At 44.7% G+C, this 22,468-nt stretch overlaps 1 protein-coding gene across 1 annotated transcript in view; it reads left to right on the plus strand.

Annotated features, from left to right (window-relative positions):
• Positions 1 to 545: 545 nt before the first annotated feature.
• Positions 546 to 22,468, plus strand: part of TMEM200B (transmembrane protein 200B) — a 31,403-nt gene continuing 9,480 nt past the window's right edge. The window contains exons 1-2 of the mRNA XM_032228038.1: positions 546 to 1,000; positions 1,703 to 1,848. The gene's annotated coding sequence lies outside the window, so the exon portion shown is untranslated. The remainder of the gene's footprint in view (positions 1,001 to 1,702; positions 1,849 to 22,468) is intronic.

The raw sequence follows: 22,468 nt of genomic DNA on the forward strand, positions 1-22,468 counted from the left end.
AAAATAAAAACAATAAAATAAAAACAATAAAATAAAAACAATAAAATAAAATAAAAACAATAAAATAAAATAAAAACAATAAAATAAAATAAAACAATAAAATAAAATAAAAACAATAAAATAAAAAAATAAAGATCCAGGAATGCGGTTGGCCGGTGTAAGGGGAGATTCAGGATCCAGACGGTTTGACTTGTCCCGTTGTTCCTGGCGCCACGAAGGATGCGTTAAGCAGGTCGTGCGAAGTCCCGTCCCGTCCGTCCGTCCGTCCCCCGCCAGCGGCATCCAGCGCCTGCCTTTATAGGCTTCCAATCGGATATTTCAAGTCCCCAGACTTATTTTCTTCCTACTTTGGAAAACCCTCCTTCCTGTGAGTTGGGGGGGGGAGGACAACCCCCCCCCCCGGCAAGTTGGGGAAAAAGAGAAAGTGAGAAGCCGGAAGCGAGCGGGCTTTTCCACTCCCCCCTCCCCTTCCCGCCTCCTCGCAAGCCTGTTGGGCAAAGTAGCTCCAAACAAGCCTGACTCCGGGGCGGGGGACGCGGGCGGAGTGGCAAGAGGTGGGGAGAGAGGGGGGAGTCCAGTCCCCGGGCGACTGGGCGCACGACTGCCAGAGGCGAGCGGAGCGGAGCCAGGCTGGGCGCAAAAAAAAGCCAAGCGGAGAAGCCGAGAGCAGGACTGCGCGCCAGGGAAAGGACGGCGCAAGACGGTTCCCGTCTGGCTGCCAGGCAGGATCGGGATCAGGCGGGCTGCAATTGCGGCGCTGTCGCTTTCCTCCCCTCCCCTCCCCCGTTTTCTTACCTCCTCCCCAATTCGGGGAGGGGGCATCGCTGTTCCGACCATCTTGCTCCTGCGGAGAGGGGAAGCGAGCGACCCAAAGCGCCCGGGCGTTTGGGGAGCCGCGGTCGGCCCGGAGGCGCCTCTGTGCCGGGGCTTGGGGGGGGGTGGGGGGAGAAGAAAGCCCGGCCCCCGGAACAACGGCCGAGACTGGAGAGCGGGGCGGAAGGTAACTGCGGAGGGGATGGAGTCCGTTGTGGGGAAAGAGGGGGTCTGGAGTCCCCGTTGGGATAAGAGGGGGAGTCCGCTCCCCACGCGCGCTCCGTTCCAACTTCCTTTGGCACCGCGGAAAGCTGGCGGGAGGGTTTTGCTCCGCTTTGCAGCCGACCTTCTCCCTCTCTCGCGCTCTTCTGGGACGGGGTGGGTGGATCGTCGGATGCTTTCACAGTCCTGCGCCCCTCGCCTCTTTTCATCCACCACGGGATGAGCTGAGAAACCGCAGGGGAAGGGGTTCCAAGGACCCGCAGCTCCAGACGATGCCCTTAAAAATTGCCTGGAGGCATAGATGCGCCACAAGTGTGGAGCAAAAAGCTGCCCTTTCCAGCCGTTTCCCCGGGGCGCCCTTTAAAAAGGATGGCCAGAAGGAACTTCTCCCCTCTCCAGGGGTATCTGGGGCACGATGTGGGGGTAAGGAACGCACGAGCAGAACCTTTAATTTTGAAAGACAGTGCAGGAGAGACAACCATGTGCCTGGGGAGCATCGGTGTGACTTCGACTTTGCATGCACACCTCTTAGTAATTTGCTGCCTGTGGTGTCAGCTCAGAAGTCTCCCCCCCACCCTCCCAAATGGGTCTTCTGCAAAGGTGGGCGTTGGGGGGTCCCAGCCAGTTGCAGACCACCTTTCCTGAGGTGTCTTGTTTTTTTTTTCAGATGAGCCGAGAACAAGCTGGGAAGGTACAGTGGCACTTCTTCATCTTTTCTTTGGGGAGGGGAAACTCAGGAGCGAAGAAACGATGGGCGAGGAAGAACATCAGACAACAAGGAATTAATGTGGTGGATGGCTACCTTGCTTGATGGTAAGTTGTGTTTTTAAAGGCTCCAGGATTGCTGGGCATTGTGTTTGTGTGCTGACCAATTAATCCAGTGGAACGACTTGCCTTCGGAGGGTTGTGGGTGCTCCAACATTGGAGGCTTTTAAGAGAGTTTGGACAGCCACTTGTCTGGAACGGTATAGGGTCTCCTGCTGGAGCCGAGGGTTGGACTAGAAGACCTCCAAGGTCCCTCCCAACTGTTCTGTTCTTTTTAACTTCCCAGTGGCAACTGAGCAAAGCTTTTAACTTGTGTTTGAAAAAAAGGCCTGTGTTTTCCTAGAAGTGAGTGTTATCTCCCACAACCACCATAAATTGAGAGGCCTGAAAATATAGTAGTGGAAGCAAGCCACGTGGGCATTGGGGGCTTAGTATAAACCCTAGTGTGCTTTGATTTAAGATGAGATTCTGTTACATTCGGAAAAGAAATGAAATGCATTTAATTTGGGGTAAACCTAAAGGAGGTTGCAAAACAAAAAGATGAAAGAGAAAGGGAATTGGGACGGTGGCCCCAGCATCTTAGATGCTGAGTGGGTAAATTAAAGCACATCTTTTGCATTCTTGCATGCTTTTGGCCCATTGGCTCAGACGGAGAAGAGAGCGGAAGACAAACATGGAGTTGCCCTATCTTCCTTCTGTAACGATGTTGTCTTGCGCTCTTCTCTGGAGTTTTCAGGACGAGGGAGTGAAACTCCTAAACCCGTCGAATCTGCTGCTTTCCTCTTCTGATGGAGAATTGGAGCAGTGGTAAATGATGGATTTAAATTCATAATCCAGATGTTTTGGCTCCAGGACAGTTTCTGTTGTTTTAAAGGATTTTATGAGTCTGGTGGGAGCTCAGAAGTGCTTCTAACCGTTGATGGTTTTAGACGAGTAGGAGGAAGAGGAGGTTATGTCTCGGGCAAGGATATTAAAGGAGAAAGCAACGTGAATAGAAGGCGTTTGGCCAGCCGCCAGTCCTGGTTGATCAAAGGGAAAATCGGTGTGGGGAGAGAGGCTTTACATCCCTAAGAGAGAATAGATGTGCTGGGTGAAGGTTCAAGAGTGTCTTGAGTAGTAAGTGAGTAAAATTAGCTGCACTTGTGAGCCTCCCTCCTCCCCCTTCTGTATTTTAGAAGAGTTTTTATGGAATAAGAATAAAACAGAATAAGTCGGTGTCTGCTTTTGCCCACTTGGCTATGGATCAAAATATGCATGTTTCATGTGAACTCAACCAATATGGTTTCTAAATTAAAACCCCACCATCTGGGCTAATAGACTGCCTTGCTTCAAAACTGTGGATCCAGTATTATCAGTACCGGATAAAACGCCGGGAATCCTTGACTTAAAACAGTTCAATTTAAGTGGACAGTTCAAAGTTACACCAGCACTGAAAAAAAAGTGACCGCATGACCGTTTTTCACACTTATGACCCCTGCAGTATCCCTATGGTCACATAACCCAAATCATCTGCTTGGCAAGTGTGTCATATTTATGACCGTGAGGTGTCCCAGGGCATCTGATCTCCTTTTGCGACCTTCTGACAAGCAAAATTGGAGGGGGGGGGGAGCCTGAGTCACTTAACAAACATGTTGCGAACTTAACAGCTGCAGTGATTCACTTAACAACTGTGGCAAGAAAGGTTGTAGCTCCCTTAACGTTTGTCTCACTTAGCAGCAGGAATTTTGGGCTCAACTGCAGTCGTAAGTTGAGGACTACCTGTACTGCAGTAGATGAACTTAGATGATATGTAAAACAGTCCATTTGTACCCATGAAGAGCTAAGCTAGAGGAATGGCTTATCAGTGTTCCTCAGCCCCACATATATATGGGTTGGTTGGTGGAATGTGTAGTTCAGCCCATCAGAATTGTGTACAAGTAGAGAATGTGTGAAGATTTTTTAAAGAACCGAACCGCGGATAAGGAGACATTAAATTCAAACCCCTTCCTCACAGGATCTTTAAACTGGCTGTTGTCTTCCATCCTAACCTTGCCTACAGCAAGGAGGTTGCTGTCACAGAAGGATGATCTTTCACTCCCCTTTAGGCCTGTGGTCTTGATACTATTATAAGCACCACACCACCCACCTTGTCTATGGCATTGTGTTAAACTGTAGGGCCAATCTCCATTATTTGGCTGTAATTGAAATTGTGTGTGTGTGTGGTGTTGCATTTTGGCTGATAAATAAATGAAGGGAGACTAGTATAGATCTATTTCAAGCTATTTAGCTCTCATCAGCTAGCCATACCCTGACTGGGATTCGAACTTGGGCTCTGTTTACATGTTGGGCAGTTGTATTAACCTTTAAGCCACAAGCTCTCCTCCCTTATCATCTGAGCCAGGGGAATGCTTAAGTGTTTTGTCAAAGCACCTGGTATGCCCAAATATGGGAAGGAGCATACTGCTTCCCTTAAGCCTTGTGGCTTAAAGGTTAATATAACTGGCTAACATGTAAAAAGAGCCCTGGTTCGAATCCCAGTCAGGGTATGGCTAGCTGATGACAGCTAAATAGCTTGAAATAGATCTATACTAATCTCCATTCATTTATTTATCAGCAAAAATGCAAATATATATATGTGTGTGTGTGTGTATGTATGTGTGTATGTGTGTGTATGTATGTATGGATAGATAGATAGATAGATAGATAGATAGATAGATAGATAGATAGATAGATAGATAGATAGATAGATACAGTATGTGTTTGTGTGTGTGTGTGTTGCAATTGTGCTGAATATATATATATATATTGTGCTGAATATATATATATATATATACATACATACATACATACATACATACATACATACAATCAATTGCCTAATTGCTTTGTAGAGTAAGCATCACTGAGCATTCAGATTTCAATCTGAAAATGTAGAGTAAGCATCACTGGGGAACATATCCTTCAGATTTCAATCAGTCCTGTTGATGTTTATTTATAAGCAAGAGCCAGTAATGTACAGAGTTGCTTCTTGCTGAACCAGAGGGGTGGAGCTCTGGTTTCATGGGCATAATATCGCCCAGGTTTGGTAGCATCCTTTAAATCAACCCCCAAAACTGATTAAGGCTGCTGGATGTTAATTCTAATTGCTTGGATTAGGATTTTCTCCAAAGGAAGCATCCTGTCGGTGAGCCTAGCAATCTTATGGGGTTTATGCTAGAATAAATGTGCCTAGAACTGTCTCTTCCCCCACAAAAAGGAGAATGTACATTAATTTTGAGTTACACAAATACAGTGCAAATGTTATATAAACTTGGCTCATCGGTAAATTCGGAAGCTAATCAAATGGCTTAGAGTCCAGCTGTAGCAACTTTCTCAAAAATAAGACACCTCTTGACTTTACTAGAGCTTCTTCAGATTTGATTGCTTGATTGACTGACTGTGTGCCATCAAGTCATTGTCAACTCTATAGGTTTTCTCTCCATGACGATCTGTCTCTAACCTGGTGTTCCAGAGATGCACTCATTGCTACTGTAACTTGAGTCTTTTCCACCTGGATTTTGGTCATCTTCTTCTCTTTCCTTCCATCTTTCCCAGCATTAAAACCTTCTCCAGGCTCTTTGTATAACGTCTTCAAAGTAGGAAAAATTAAGCCTGGTCATTTTGTGCCTTGAGTGAGAACTCTCATATGTTTGATGATCCGTTGTTTCTTTTCTTGGGTGTCTTAAGACTTCTCATAAGTCTTCTCCAACTCAAAAGATCAAGAGTGGCAACACTCTTCCCCTCTTGCTTCTTCAAAGTCCAACTTTCACTTCCATAGAGTGTCCTAGGCAGGGGTGGCATTCAGACGGTTCGGACCGGTTCAGGCGAACTGGTAGCAGAAATTTTGAGTAGTTCGGAGAACCGGCAAATACTACCTCTGGTTGGCCCTGCCCTTCTGCCCCCATCCTTTATTCCCTTGTTTTTTAGCTCAGTTGATTCGCGTGGCAGAGTGGATGGCCACACCTCAGCTGAGCTAAAAAAAACCAGCTCAGCTCACCAGCGCTGACACTGAGGGCGGTCTTCGAGTGCTGCACGAAGCACGCTCTCATAGAACCGGTAGGGAAAGAGTTCAAATCCCACCACTGGTCCTAGGGAAGAATGCCATAGCTTGCCCAATTCTGATCTTTGCAAATATAAACCCATGCCAGCTTTTGATACGTTTTCCAAAGCCTTATGAATCTTCTATAAAGTCTTAGTCTGGGGTGTATTTCTTGATTGTCCCTCCTTTACTGTTGATTGTTAACTTTAAAAGGCAGAAGATATTTACCACTTTAATATAATTGTAAATTCCATGGCTAGTTGTTGTGCAAGTTTTCTTTATATTTAAGTTTTTTCCCCCAAAAATTTTTTTTTGTATCCTTGACTTTTATTACTAGAGCTGTCTGGTCTTTGCAATTTTGGCTATTAGCTAAGTATAAAATTGCTCATTGTACTACAGCTTTTATTCACCCAGATTAATATGTTGTTTATTGATTTGTTCATGATATTTTCAATAATGTTTTAATAAGGAGTCAATCCAGCAATTTTCAATATGCTTATGCATTAATATTTTGATCCAGTAGGTGAACTATTTTTATTTGTGTTTCTTTTCCCAGACTTGGAAGAATCTGTTAAACAAACCAAATATAGTTTCTCTTCTCTCAGACATGTTAATGTAAAAATAGCTGATGATGGATCAACCTTTCTTTTCCCATAAATTTATCCTGACAGGTTCTTTGAGATCTAGTTGCTCTGTGTATAATTGAACATAGGAAAAAATTGCTTTTAAGCATCACTTCCCTCTAAGCCACAGAACAGTGTTTTGAAAGGCCTCTCATTTTGATGTTTGCACTGTAATAAAAGTGTGGAAGAGGAGTGCAGAAAACTGTTACAAAATCACTAGAGAAAGTATCTAGAAATGAGACTATGAGTCTAGACCAGTCTTCCCCAGATGTTGTTGAGACTGCAGCTCCCAGAAATTCTAAGAAACTTGGCCAGAAGTCATATTAGGAGGACAGTAAAAGTTGGGAAAGGTTATATAAGTAGCAGGAAGATTTTGTGGTGGTGTTGTGTAGCTTCCCACCAGTGGGACTTTGGGAAGGGTTTCATCTGCCAGATAACAATCACCAAATTAATATCATTAGGATATTAATATATGAGTCTCAATAGGATGTTGGGCCCCTTGTTGCCTCACGATAACAATTCAACACATGCTTCCAATATAAGACCTTTCAAAATTGTCTGTCACAGATTTATGCTTTTAAGACGTTCCAAAGAGCTGCTTAGTCATTTCATGTGTAAATTTACCCATTAGCTGATCAAAGAAGACTCAAGTATTATGAAATGCCTCTTTCTATTTGAAGATGCATTGTGAGAGGACAATGTTTTGAGTCTTGTTCCTCCAGCCTTGGTAGAAACCAGATCGCTCTGAATTGAAAGCAAGGGGGGTGCATTGGTAGCCAATCTATTTTATAACCACCTGCTTAGGGGAGACTGTGGTTTCATTATCCGGTGGAAAAGCAGAGTTTAATTAGTCATGTGTAAGTCTGGGGAAATGAAAGCAGCTTAGTAATTAGCAATCGGCCGCTATTGTAGGGGTGTGTGCCATGTCTTTCATGGAAAGGAGGTTGGGAAAGTAGATATTTTGCTCTGTGTTAATTGCATATGCTTTGATAAATTTTTACTGTGGCCTGAAGCCAGACAGAGAAAGAAACAAACAAACATACAGAGAAGGGCAAAAAAAGAAAAAACAACAAGCCAGGTTTATAAGATTAGACCTTGATTTTTAGGAAGTAACTTCTGTCACATTCTTGAAGCTAAGTAGCAAATGTTAGAGGCATTTATTAATGACCTGGGAGTTTTTTGTAGGCTAATAGGACAGCCACGCAGTAACCATCTGACTGCCCTGGAATTGTTGCTAGAAAAGGAAAAAAATTAAACGTTGATGTCAACCCAGATAAAAACTGCAGTGTAATAGCTCGTGTGCAATAATTTTATTTCTTCCATGCTGTAAGGAAAGAGGCAGCAAGTTGGAATAAACCTGTGTTAAAGTATCTTCTTGTGATAACAGAGGGAAAGGCTTTGAAATGGGTGCTTGTAAACATCCATGCAGTGACTCAGTGGCTAAGATGCTGAGCTTGTCGATCAGAAAGGTTGGGAGTTCGGCAGTTTGAATCCCTAGCGCCGCGTAATGGAGTGAGTTTCCGTTACTTGTCCCAGCTTCTGCCAACCTAGCAGTTCAAAAGCAAGTAGAAAAATAGGGACCACCTTTGGTGGGAAGGTAACAGTGTTCCGTGCGCCTTTGGCGTTTAGTCATGCCGGCCACATGACCCCGGAGACGTCTTTGAGCAGCGCTGGCTCTTCAGCTTTGAAATGGAGATGAGCACTGCCCTCTAGAATCAGGAACAATTAGCACATATGTGCGAGGGCAACCTTTACCTTTAAACATCCAGCAATATTTAAGGTAGGCAGTTGTGTAAAGGTAAGATGCCACCAGTCCAGTAAAATTGGAGTCCTGCAACAACAACAACAACAACAACAACAACAACAACAAAGAAAAGACAGAAAATTGAGCAGAATTGAATTTCAATTCTGGATCCAGGAGAGATGTCATATGTTATGAGTAAGAAATTGATTAGCTTCCATTTCCTTTCCCAATTGAGGCAGTTTTAGAAACTTTTTAGAAACACTCATTTTTACGAGCAACTTTCTATTAGATATGCATTTCTCTGTAGGTGTTTGGGGCACAGCAGATGGCAACCCATGCAGGATGTTGGGTCTACAGCAATAGCAATGGTTTAACAAACTTGCGTTAGATATGGGGATGCAAGTATATGTAATGGCAGCATTTGCCTGATCACAGTGTTGTCCCTGCTTTGTTTTGGAATCAATAATCAGTGCATCTTATATATAGGCAAAGGGACACGGTGGCTCAGTGACTAAGACACTGAGCTTGTTGATCAGAAAGGTTGGCAGTTCAGCGGTTCGAATCCCTAGCGCTGCGTAACCGAGTGAGTTCCCGTTACTTGTCCCAGCTTCTGCCAACCTAGCAGTTCAAAAGCATGTAAAAAATGCAAGTAAAAAAAGGGAACCACCTTTGGTGGGAAGGTAACAGCGCTCCGTGTGCCTTCGGCCTAGAGTCATGCCGACCACATGACCACAGAGATGTCTTTGGACAGTGCTGGCTCTTTGGCTTTGAAACGGAGCTGAGCACCCCCCCCCTCTAGAGTCAGGAACAACTAGCACATATGTGCAAGGGGAATCTTTGCCTTTACTTTTATATAGGCCATATGTGAATGGGAACTGTATCACCAGTGTTCAAAAAGGTGAACTCTGAAAGAAACGTTTTCCGGTCTGCATTCAGGCTTTGGAATAAATTATTTCAGTTGTTTTAAAATGTGATGGATGGATGAAAAAGGAAGGAAGGAAGGAAGGAAGGAGAAAGAGAGAAGGAAGGCAGAAAGAAGGGGAAAGGAAGGGAGGAGAAAGAGAGAAGGAAGGCAGAAAGAAGGGGGAGGGAGGAAGGAAGGAAGGAAGGAAGGAAGGAAATACACAACCCCTATTGAGATCAGAGTGCCTTTTTAAAAATATCTTTTAAGAAGGATCTTTCCCTCTCAGCTTCACTCTTCAAAATACAGCGGTGGAATCAGGGGTGCTAGGCTTAATGGATGTCCCCCTCTTCAGATTAGCTGAGATATTTGCTGGTTTAGGAAGATACGAACCTGACATTGTAATTCCTCCAGTCTTCAGCTTGCATTTGCAATGGGGTCCTTTCTGGCATTCAGAAGTCTAGCAACAGAGTTAGATACCAGGAGTCCTCTTGAGGGTTTGCCAAGGGGCCTCCAGAAGGAGTGGAGATCTCTCAATCTGAGGTCCTCTTGGTCCCCAAAAGCCAAAATGGTGTGTAATCTGTACCATCACGGAAGCTGGCATAGAATGATTCCCCCCTACAGCTTCCAATGAAAGGGAAGTCTATTTTTAAAAACCACATGCACACACATGTTCAGGGAGGCACACACAAAGTCACACACGAACATTTCTCTTCCTTGGCTTCTGCTCTGTGAGCAGGAATCTGGCAAGGCTCCAGAAAATTTCACAGAGTTACTACATTTGCAGACTCCAGAAGCCTGAGTCGAGGAGATACCGTAACTCGGTATGTCTTCATCGGACTCAGAAAGAGGTCAAACGCAGATGAAGATGGACCGTAGCTGATCACATTTTCCCCAAGAGGAAGAACCAGAGGGAGGTGAGGCTGGATGTAGGAAAACGAAGCCTTGATTCAACTGGGTCCTTGTGTAGAACAACCTTCCTCAACTTGATTGCTTCCAGATGAGTTCGTTACAATGTATTAGGAAATGTGCTGGGTATTGTAAGGAATGGCAGTTGCAAAACATCTGGAGCGCCCTGCCTTGAGAAAGGCAGTCCTGGGAAAGCCGAAACTGAGACGCAGGAGGACTTGGCAGCTTTGCACGAGCAGAAAGAAAGGTTAAGAATTGGGCTGGTGATCAGGCTTGGGTTTTCTTCTTTGGTTTCTGATTCAAGCTGTGAGCTTTCCAGCTGCTTGCTGTTCCTATGACTGCACAGCTCTTATCGCCAGGATTGCCAAGTGTTTAGCTGATGTTGTAAAGACCGGGCATCTACCAGCTGTTGGCAATGCATTTCTGTACAGATAGTCCTTGACGCTTGCGACTTCTCCCTTAGCAACTGTTTGAAGTCATCACAGACCTCCCCTCATCCCAAGAAAAGGTACCTACAACTTGGATAGTTGTGATAGTTGCCCTTCTGGTCACGTGATCGCATTTGGGACATTCGACAACCGGCTCACATTTATGATTGTTTGCACATCCCACAGTGATGGGACTGCAATTTGCTTCTTTTTTGTGTGTGTGCTGGAAATCAGCGTTTATTTTGGGTTTCTAGCAAAAAAAAAAAGATGCACATTGCAGGAAACGCATTTACTTAGCAAAAATTGCAAAAGTTGTTGTAAAATCAGGAGGGTGATGACCCACTTAATGACTGGTATAACTTAACTACTATAAGCTTACTCCTGTAATCATTAGTCATAAGTTGAGGGCTAACTTTTATGTACAAGTACTCCGAATGACGTTACTTAAAAATCTTGCAGAAGGTGTCAGAGATGGAAAGCCAAGGGAACGGAGCCCAGGGATTTCCAGAACCCTAAGACAGTCTCCCTTTCTTCTCCTACCCGATTCTTCCAATCTGTCTCTGCCTCAGAACTGAGTATAGTTGTGTGATGACTTGTGGCTGGAATCCAACTCCGTAAAGAAAATAGTGTCACCAACAATGCTACAGAGAGAGCGCAGGAATGCCAGGCTGTCTCTGAATACGCTGCCGGTGTTCCTATTCCAGAGTTGTTACTGTTAAAGCAGATGCATTTTTATTTGTTATGGACTATTAAGTACATGCCGTCATGATGGCCGTCTCTTTGGACCAGTGTTTCTGAAGCTTGGCAACTTTAAGTTGTGTGAACTTCAACTCCAAGAATTCCCCAGCCAATTTGCAGAAATTTGTTCTGCAGCTTTGGGGTGGGGGGAGGAAAAGAAGAAAAAGAAGTAGTAGTAGTAATAGTAGTAGTAGTAATAGTAGTAGAAGAAGAAGGAGGAGGAGAAGGAGGAGAAATGGAAGGAAGGAAGGAAGGAAGGAGGGAGGGAGGGAGGGAGGGAGGGAGGGAGGGAAGGAAGGAAGGAAGGAAGGAAGGAAGGAAGGAAGGAAGATGACACTGGGTCTATTAGATACAACTACATGTTTTCTTTTATGATTGGGACTGAGAGGTCTACTTTGCAGAATAACAGAGCTATTCAGAGCTTGGGATTTAAAACACACGTAGAGTCTGTTGGGGACACCTTCAACTGAACATTTCAGCAGCTGCTTTAGGAAAAATGGCCTTAAGGCCCAAAGAGTGGCATCTGTAAAAGGCAAAAGGGGATTAGAAAGAGTTCTGTATTATGTGATGTCATCACTCCTTCATCGTGTATGGTGACATCACACACATGCCCAGAAGAGACGGAGATTATATCAAGCTGGCATCCCCTCAAGTCTGGGCAAAGATCTCTTAGAAGCAAACCATCCCGTGGACATCCATGGAGGAAGGCATGGCAGATGATGAAAGGTATGTGATGAAGGTTGCTATGCAAATAGCAATAGCACTTAGATTTATATACCGCTTCACAGAGCTTTACAGCCCCCTCTAAGCAGTTTACAGAGTCAATCTATTGCCCCCATCAATCTTGGTCCTCATTTTACCACCTTGAAAGGATGGAAGTCTGAGTCAACTTTGAGCTGGTCCGAATCCAATCACTGCGCCACCAAGGCTCACATCCATAAATCAGATGTCAGGATGCAAGTCGATAATGGCAACTTTTGTGTCTTGATGACAGACATGTGGTCTTCATTGTAACATCACTATTTGTCACTAATGTCATCATCTGTTGTTCTTTCGGGGTTGCATTTAAAAGTATAATATTAAAGCCGAGGTGGCGCAGTGGTTAGAGTGCAGTACTGCAGGCTCCTTCTGCTGGCTGCCGGCTGGCTGAAATTTGGCAGTTCAAATCTCAGCAGGGTCAAGGTTGACTCAGCCTTCCATCCTTAGGAGGTGGGTAAAATGAGGACCCAGATTGTTGGGGACAATATACTGATTCTGTAAACCGCTTAGAGAGGGCTGTAAAGCACTGCAAAGCGGTATATAAGTCTAAGTGCTATTGCTAGGAGTCGTGGTGGTGCATTACTTAGAATGTAGCATTGCAGCTCTGTCTCTGCCCACAGCAAGGAGTTCGATCCTGACTGGCTCAAGGTTGACTCAGCCTTCCGTCCTTCCAAGGTGGGTAAAATGAGGACCCAGACTGTTGTGGACAATATACTGAGTCTGTAAACCGCTTAGAGAGGGCTGTAAAAGCACTATGAAGCGGTATATAAGTCTAAGTGCTATTTGCTAGTGCTATAGAGGGCAGCTGTTAAGCTCTATGTATCATGTCTAGAAGGTATTGGAAATATGCATATTTTTTCTCCAGTAGTGCTAAGTTTGTAGTGTAACAGGCATTTACAATCCAGTGCAAAAGATGTAACTTTCTGGGCCAATTTGATTCAATTTGTGGTCATGAGACCACCATTGGAATGAATTGGGCCAATACTGATCACTTGCGCTGGAATTATTAACATGCTTGTCACGCTACGGTCTTATGATCAATATTGTCCCCATCTTCCTGGAAGTCCCTTGTGCATTTTAAAATGACTCAGACTTTTTAATTTTAAATAAGGTTTCTGTTAAAAGAGGATGGACTGGTTTTTAAACTGTTAAATGTTCTATAAACAGATTCTTGATGTGATTCATCAAGATTTTGGAATGGATTACAAATGCTTTGCAGTTTGGACTTTGTTTATTTAAGTAGTGTAATGGATGATAGACAGTTGATATCAGTCCATGGATGAAAAGCATATGTAACTGGAATGGGGCAATTTTTATCCTCCCCCCACCCCGCCACATCAGTGGGGTGGAGGCTTCAGGTTTTCTGGGGAAGTGCCAGGGATGGACGTCTTGCCAAAAAAACAACCCTTCCTTTCTCCTGGCAGAGGGAAAAGCAATATTATCCACTGGCTTCATTTTAAAAAAAAACATGATATTGATTATAAGCTTTCTGGAGAAAACTTGGACAGTACAACAGCCTTAAATAAAAACCCTTAAGATGTAAAAAGAGAAACTCTTTTCATAATTGGATTGCTGCTTTTAATTCTTGCTCAGGGATTTGGAAATCCAGTCTCAAAGCAGGTTAGCCTCCCTGCTTAAGTCCTCACTCCTGCTTGAAGGGCAGGAGCATGTCTCAAGTCAAGAGTGATTCTTGCATCTGAGTTGGATAGTAATTTTCTTTAGCCTCCTGTAAGGCTGCAGAATTTTGAAATGTGTCACTTGTAGGATGTACCTGTGGTCACAAAAAGATTTTTAGCCATGCTAATTAAAAACATTCACATTCTGCATTCACATGACAGTTGAAGTATGGTTAGTTTGAAACATACTCCATGTTCTTTTATTTACCCTCTAGCTGATAACCCAGTGCTGCCCAGGTATTTATTTATCCCAACCAGAGGTGGGTTTCTGCCAGTTTGCCCCGGATTGGGCAAACTGGTAGTGACGGTGGCGGAAGGCTCCGCCCACCTGCCCGGATGCTTTTGCGCATGCGAACCGTAGTAAAATAAATTGAAACCCACCACTGATCCCAACCCTCGTTCCATGGACATCGCCACAATTTCTAATGTTGGATTTTCCCCATTACCAGAGGGAGCCCCCTTGTGGAGTACTGTGAAGCCGTTACCATGGCAACTCCACAGCGCTGTACAGTAGAAGCCTTTTTAAGGCAGTACGGTAGAAGCTGTTTTAAGGCGCAACAGGCTCTTAACATAACACCCACCCCGGGGGGTATTAGGGGTGTCTTACCCCCACAGTATTTGTTTCCAGAGGGTAAGTGATTTGTGTATCAAGTTTGGTTGAAATTGCTTTAGGTATTCCAGAGATATGCTGGAACATATACACACACACAAATGCACAGAGCCATTTATATATACATATACATATACGCAGGTTTTGGTGTATTCAGGTCTTTTCCTGTGTAAGATTGAGAGTATCTTGGTGATGTTTCGACGAGGTCCCACTCGTCATCTTCAGGCTGGTGTCTTCGGCCTTGCACAGGCACGAGGAAGCACACTCTAAACCTAACCCTAACTCTAACCCTAAACCTAACCCTAAACCTAACCCTGAACCTAACCCTGAACCTAACCCTGAACCTAACCCTTACCTTAACTTAAATCACGCTTCTGTCGGCACGCTGTTGTCGGCACGCTGTTGTCGGCGCGTTGATGATGTCGCGGTTTTCACGACACGGTTTCATCGGTGCACTTTTGTCGAGTGCACATTTGTCGGGTCACACCTCTGTTGTAACCAATCTCAATAAGAGTAGATTTAGTCTCCCAGAAAATTCTTTCCCTAGTCTGAACTATTTTGTGGGGCTGACAGGTGTGTTAGATGGGATTGGAGGTGTTCCGATCTAGGCTTCCCAAGATCATGAAGCAGACTCCTCTTTTATTTAGGTTAAAGGGAATTCCTCTCCAGCAAAGTCCCGGCCAGCAGTCTTTCAAGAGATTTCACAACTACAGCCCTATACCAGGCTTGGAGAGCTGCCAGGCCAATATCTTCCAAATGCCACAACGTAGCAGCAATTCCTTGGCAAGAGGTCAAGAATAAATCTTCACCCTAATGAATTGAACTAATAGTCTCCGGCCATCACCGTCTACCTGTGCTTTTATTCCCGAGTTGGCCCTTGTTCCTTAGCTGTTCCCTTCTCCTGGCAGCTCTGTGCATGCGCACATCGGGAACAGGCTCCAGGTGTTCTTCTGCTCCACTGATGTCCAACTCCAAAGGCAGCTGATAACTGTCAGATGGCCCTGGCCCCATCTCTGCCTCCGACACAGAGCCCTCATCAGAGTTTTCCCCAGACTCCAGGACTGGCCCATGTTCCTTCCCAACCTCCTCACTGTCCAAATCTGCTGCCAGATCCTCTGGCTGCTGGTGGGCCACAACAGGAGGCAGTTTGGAAGTGGTGAAGGTCCACCTGTTCTGTAACTCGTGAATTCCTTCTCAACATGTTCCAAAAAAGGCAATTTAGGAGACCAGAAGTGATATATATTTTTAATTGTTAAATTTGTCTCCTGTCTTTGTATTTAGACTAGTGTTCTCATTTTCTTTCTGTGTATGATCTACTGCTTCAGCAAATGTCTTTTTAATGGGGCTTATAAATATCCAGTTCAACTTAGGAAACATCCAAAATCGCAGCAGACAGAGCATTTCTCTGCAAAATGTGAAATAATACATGGAATTGACAGCTTCATCCTGGGTGTACTTTGAAGCGAATTGAAAAGGATTTAGCTCCTTCGTGTTCTTAGGATTATTGCTTAAACTAGATAAGATATATGGGTTAAGAATTGTCTTAATAGCAGAAGCAACGCTGAATTTCAAGATAAGGAGGATGGTTTACCGGATTCTTGGAGGCAGCTAGATTTGCTGCTCGATTTTTATTGGGGGGGAAATGTGTAATGTGGGTCCCTGCATTGCTGAATGTTTGGAGTGGAATATTACCATGAAAATGAAACTATATTATATAAACACACAAAAAAATGCAATTCAATGTGCCCGATAAGACCTTTAAACCTAGCTGGCTTAGCTCCAACACTGTCTTCTCCCACCAGTTTTGACTTAACTTGACATAAAAGTCCCTGGAGAAACTTTTCATAGTCCTCTACTACCCACCCCCGCAGTGCCTTAAAAGGGAGGGAGACATCCGGCTGCTGTTTTTTAGTTGCAGTGCAAATTTCTAGAATGTCATCCTTCAAGTTTTGATCAACTCCCACTTATTAATAAATTCTAAAAACAGAAGAGAGTTGGAATTTTGATAATTGCCATTAACTTCCTTTATTGCTTCTCACTTGGGAATAATTTTGTAGCTCCTCACCCCTGGTATTTCATAATATATATTCTTTTTCAAGTTTGACCTTTATTTTATTAATGTAATGCTGTACTGAGGGACACAGTGGCTAAGATGTTGAGCTTGTTGATCAGAAGGTTGGCAGTTCAGCAGTTTGAATCCCTAGTGCCACGTAATGGAGTGAGCTCCCATTATTTGTCTCAGCTTCTGCCAACCTAGCAGTTCGAAAGCATGTAAAAATGCAAGTAGAAAAATAGGGACCACCTATTTATGACAGCGTTCTGTGCTCCTTTGGCATTTAGTCATGCTGGCCACATGACCATGGAGATGTCTTTGGACAGCGCTGGCTCTTTGGCTTTGAAATTGAGATGAGCACCGCCCCCTAGAGTTGGGAACGACTTGCATAGATGTGCGAGTTCCCCTACCATTGAGTCCCCTCCTAGCGCAGCGTCCTTTTTCCTCTACCTGTCCTAACCGAAAGCCCTATCAATTGTAGAGCTGGCCGGTGACAGGGAGCCACAGCAGAGGGATGAAAGAGCCACAGGTTGCTCACCCCTGTAATACAGCAAAGACAAATAAGGGTGAGTTAGGGATTTGTGCTGAAATGGACAATCGGGATGCTGGTTAATTTATAGACAGAAGCTGGTGGCTTGTACCTGCTGAGGGAGAGGAACAATCCTTCCCAGACCTTGCAGACAGAAAGTTAGCCTGGCAGGGAAAAAAGTTAGATCCAAATTATTTTCCCATTAGCCTGGTTCTTCGTGTACTTGGCTTCCTCTGTATTTTCACAGCAAAGTGTGTCACTCCCGATACAGATGGCATCACGGAGCATTTAGTCACTTTAAAGTTGACTCCTAAGCCTGAGTATTAATGCTAAGCAGAAAAGCAGAGGCTGCGCTGAGCAAGCAGTTAAAAAAAAAAGATCTCATAAGCAAAGAATCCAGTAACCAAGAACAATCTGCACTATGTAATGCAGATATATATGAAGCGGGCCCTTGTGAGTCACAAGCTGGGAAAGCTGTTGTTTGGCTGTCCCCCCCCCCCAATGTTTAAATCTTAAAACACAAGAATAATGCAGCAATGCAGAAGGAGGAATTTTCCAGACAGACTAGCAAAAAAAAAAAAAAGGATGTTCTGGTGAGCCCAAAAACTTATTGCTGAAGACTTCTACCAATAAAGTTTCCCGTTGCAGGAGGCAAATGATGTGACATGGAATATGGATCTGGAAGTTAGTTTAGCCTCCCACTTTGGTTTAGCCTAGTTTTCTTTGGGGGCAGGATGAATAACACAGTTGGAAAGGACCTTAGAGGTCTTCTAGTCCAACCCCCTGCTCAAGCAGGAGATCCTATGCCTGTGATGGCAAACTTGTGGCATGCGGAGCCATGGTTTCCTGGCACGCCCAGCGGTCAGCTCCGGCATGCATGCATATGCTGGCCACCTGATTTTCGGCCTTCTGGAGGTCCGGGGGAGGCCGTTCTCACCCTCCCCAGGCTTCAGGAAAGCCTCCGGAGTCTAGGGAGGCAAAAAAACAGAGCCAACGGGCCAACCGTAGTTCATTCCCAAACTTCCGGTTGGCTCGTTGGGACCATTTTTCGCCCTCTCCAGGCTTCAGGAGAGCCTTTGGGGGCTGGGGAGGGGTTGTGCGTGCACTGCATGCATGGGGTGGTTACATGCCCATACACAGGTGGGCGGGAAGGATTGAATTGGTAGGGGCACGTGTGAACACACGATAGCCTGCATGCACACAATTTTGGCACGCCATAAGAAAAAGGTTCCCCATCACTGCCCGATGCCATTTCAGACCAATGGCTGTCCAATCTCTTCTTTTTTTTTATCACAAATATTTATTTTATTTCTTTTAAAAAACACAAATATTTCATCATTCGTCAATCATTAAGACATTGAAGTACAATTTTTTTTGTGTGCCCCTCCCTCCCTCCACCCCCCAACCCCCCTCCTCCTTCCCCCCCCCCGACTTCCCAGAACCCGTACATGGTATGGATTTTTAACTAACACAGTCTAAAATCTATTGAGAAAAAAGAAATAAAGAAATTAATGACATTCTACATTGACCTTAGCTTCTTCTTACTGAACTAAGTTTTAACAGTTTAAATCATTTCTGATCTTAAGCATAGGCTAACTGGAATTTCTTGGTCCCGTATTTATTTTGTATATAGTCAATCCATTTTTTCCAGTCTCGTTTATATCTCTCATTTGAATGATCTTTAAGATACAATCTCTTCTTAAAAACCTCCAGTGATGAAGCACCTACCACTTCTGGGGAAGCAAGCCAATCCACTGATTAGTTGTTCTCATTGGACAAGGAATTTCTCCTTACTTCTAGGTTGCTTCTCTCCTTGATTCGTTTCCATCCATTGCTTCTTGTCCTGCCATCAGGGCCTTTGGAGAATAGGTTGACCCTTGTTCTTTGGGGCAACCCCTTAGAGTAGAGACTCTTTGAGTATCTGCAGGGCTATTTTTCGATATGTTTGCCAGGGTGGTGGTGGTGGTGGGAGGAATTGGCCAAATGTGCTGAATGTATTTCACCAATGAAAACTCTGAGAATATCATTCTAACCTAGTATTTCTCAATCTCATCCATTTGAAGATTTGTGGACTTCAACTCCCAGAATGCCCCAGCCAGCCATGTTAGCATACCGCTGGAGAGCTTCCTGTAGTCCTTGAGAAGTTGGGAAGCTGAGTCATGTCCTCCAATGAATTCCACCATTGCTTACACTTCATTGATTCAATGGGCTAAAATTCCCAGGAGGGGAACTCTGGGAATTCAACTCTACACATGTTCAAATGGGCAAGGTTGAGAAGCACTGCTCTAACCAATGAGAGGCCTGTTATATATTGCTTTCCTCGCTTTAGTGTGGCACCTGATGATCGGTAGGCTTCTTAGGCGCATAAATCTGGTCTATTCAAAATTGAATTCCTACAGCTTACGTGAAATATGATTCTAGTCTCTTAGACTGGGGTCTTCTTCATGCATCAACAGAAGGGCTCAGATGGCTTTCTGTGCCCCCACCCAAAATCTCTCCAGTCACAACTACAGAATGTCAGTGCCAACATTTTCCATCCTTTTGCAGTGGGAACGTCAGTAGTTTCCCAGGAGTGCTTAATCTAAAAATAGTCCTAATAACAGAGTTTTTAAAAATTCACGTTCCCTTCCCAGTGGAAAAAAGAAAAATCCCAGCTGGGAGCCCATGCCAGATACGGCTTTACCCACTCTACCCCGTGACCCGTTAAAACCGCGGTCCACTAAAGTGCGCCCAATCAAAGTGCGTACGTGACGTCATCAGCAGCGTGACAAATAAAATTTAAAATAAATTAAAATAAAATAAAATTAAAGCAAGCCGATTCACATAAAAGTAAGGGTTAGGTTTAGGGTTAGGGTTAGGGTTAGGTTAAGGGTTAGGGTTAGGTTTAGGGTTACGTTAAGCGTTAGGGTTAGGTTTAGGGTTAGGTTAAGGGTTAGCGTTAGGTTTAGGGTTAGGTTAAGGGTTAGGTTTAGGGTTAGGTTTAGGGTTAGGTTAAGGGTTAGGCTTAGGGTTAGGTTTGGGGTTAGGTTTGGGGGGGTTAGGGTAAGGTTTTCGCGTTAATTTTAAATTTACCGCTCACAGCGTGCCGTTTTCGTCGCGCTGTGATGACGTCACGTACGCGCTTTCGTCGAGCGCGCTTTAGTCTACCGCGGATTTGTGGTGGAACCCTCTACCCTGTTGCCCCTGCCCACTGCAGTTCTCAGCTTGTCCAGAATGCAGCCGCGCAAGCAATTGTGGGTGCACCTCGGTACACCCACGTTACACCTATCCTCCGCGAGCTGCACTGGCTGCCTATTGGACTCCGGACGCGTTTCAAGGTGCTAGTCGTTACTTTTAAAGCCCTACATGGTATCGGACCTGGGTACTTGAGAGACCGCCTCTTGCCAATTACCTCCCTACGACCAATTAGATCCCACAGATTAGGCCTCCTCCGGATACCATTAGCTAGCCAGTGTCGACTGTCGACCCCCCGGGGGAGGGCCTTTTCTGTGGCTGCTCCGGCTCTCTGGAACGATCTACCTGTGGAGATTCGGACCCTCGCCACCCTTCAGGCTTTCCGCATAGCCGTCAAGACCTGGCTGTTCCGGCAGGCCTGGGGCTGTTGAGTTCTCGGCCCCACTTGAATTGCTGCGTTTGTTGTATTTTTAATCTGTCTCTGTATTCTGTTTGTCTTGTTCGTTTTTGTATTGCCCCTTCCCCATGTGTTTGTTCGCCGCCCTGAGTCCCCCTGGGAATAGGGCGGCATACAAGTTTAATAAATACTAATACTAATACTTGGCTCTCCAGAAAGGACCCAAGTACAGCTATTGTCCAGCTAGGTTCAAGTTGTTTCAGAGAGTGATTATGGGTAGTCCTTGACTTATAACCATTCATTTAGTGACCATTCAAAGTTAAAACAGGCATGAAGACTCAGGTCTCAGCAAGAATCAGCAATTCTAACCCTCAAAGAAGCAATCTAGAACTAAGGGGAAATTTCCTAACCGTGAGAGCAATAAACCAGTGGAACAGCTTGCCTCCAGAAATTGTGAGTGCTACATTCCTGGAGCAGTGGTGGGATTCGAATAATTTAATAACCGGTTCTCTGCCCTAATGACCAGCTGGGTAGGTGGGGCTCAGTGGTCATGTGACTGGGCATGACCAACTCAATATCACTCACATCGATGGGCGCTTCGCCTTAGCTGTTACAATGTAATAAGGGTTAACCGGAGGGGCAGTTTCTGTAAGCAGGGCAATAAAGATCAGGCTAGAATGTTTCCTTCCTGCCTTCCTTACAGGATTAGCCCTGTAAAGTGGGGAAAAAAACAAAAGGAGATTTCTTCCAACAACCAGTTCTCCAAACTGCTTAGAAAGTTAACAACCGGTTCTCCCGAATAGATGTGAACCGGCTGAATCCCACCACTGCCCTGGAGACTTTGAAAAAGAGACCGGACATCCATTATCTGAAATGATATAGGGTCTCCTGCTTAATCAGGGGATTGGACTAGAAGATCTCCAAGGTCCCTTCCAACCATGATATTCTATGTTCTTCTAAGTTGCTCTAAGATGAGAAAAGAAGTAGGGAAATGTTAGTTTAAGAAGGCATCCTAGCACCCTGTCTAACTTTAGTGCACCACCCATCCAGGAAATCTGAAATGGAGTCCACTTAGTCCAGGCATTGTACCAGGCTCCAGGAGGGCTTGCCTATGTGTGGCCTCGCATATTGTCTGATTCCATCCAGTTGTGTCTTACGCAACAAATCACAAACCATGACTCGGTTGAACGTCCGAACCAGGCTTATCTGACAATACTTTAAGGTAAAGGTAAAGATTCCCCTCGCAGATATGTGCTAATATTTCCCGACTCTAGGGGGCAGTGCTCATCTCCGTTTCAAAGCCGAAGAGCCAGCGCTATCCGAAGACGACTCCGTGGTCATGTGGCCGGCATGACTCAATGCCCCAAAGACGCACGGAACACTGTTCCCTTCCCACCAAAGGTGGTCCCTATTTTTCTACTTGCATTTTTACAGGCTTTCGAACTGCTAGGTTGGCAGAAGCTGGGACAAGTAACAGGAGCTCACTCTGTTATGCGGCGCTAGGGATTCGAACCGCTGAACTGCCGACCTTTCAATCGACAAGCTCAGCGTCTTAGCCACTGAGCTACTTTAATACAATAATTTTAAGGAAGAGGAAAAGAAAGGCTAGCTTTCTTCTGGCACTAAGAATGACCTTCTTTTGCAGAACGTTTAACATTTGGAATAACATTTTGCCAGCCTAAGGAGCTTGCCAAGAAGAAGACTGATTTTGTGATTCGAGTGGGATGTGTGGCTATGGAGAGGCTGGACAGTACTTAATGCAGGATGTGCAAGCAGAGCAAGAAAGTAGGTCTGTTTGAAGACTTGGACTAGAGTTATAAAACTGGCAGCGTCGGCGGCAGTCAGGAAACGGTTTCCAGAGATTGCTAGAAGCTGGTTAATCCGGTTCCTGATTTGGAACATTTCATGCAAACAACATGGGTCTGTCCCATTAATAGCTCGCCTAATTAGCACCAGTTATAAGATCACTGGCTTTAGGGAATTTGCACCTTTATAGCAGCAAGCCTTTGACCCGTCTGTTTTCCGCAGCGAGTGGGTTGGAAGAGCATGGAAACATGACGTTGTGTCAGG

Source organism: Thamnophis elegans, chromosome 12 (genome assembly GCF_009769535.1).
Source record: "Thamnophis elegans isolate rThaEle1 chromosome 12, rThaEle1.pri, whole genome shotgun sequence".
In the NCBI taxonomy this organism is placed as follows: Eukaryota; Metazoa; Chordata; class Lepidosauria; order Squamata; family Colubridae; genus Thamnophis; species Thamnophis elegans.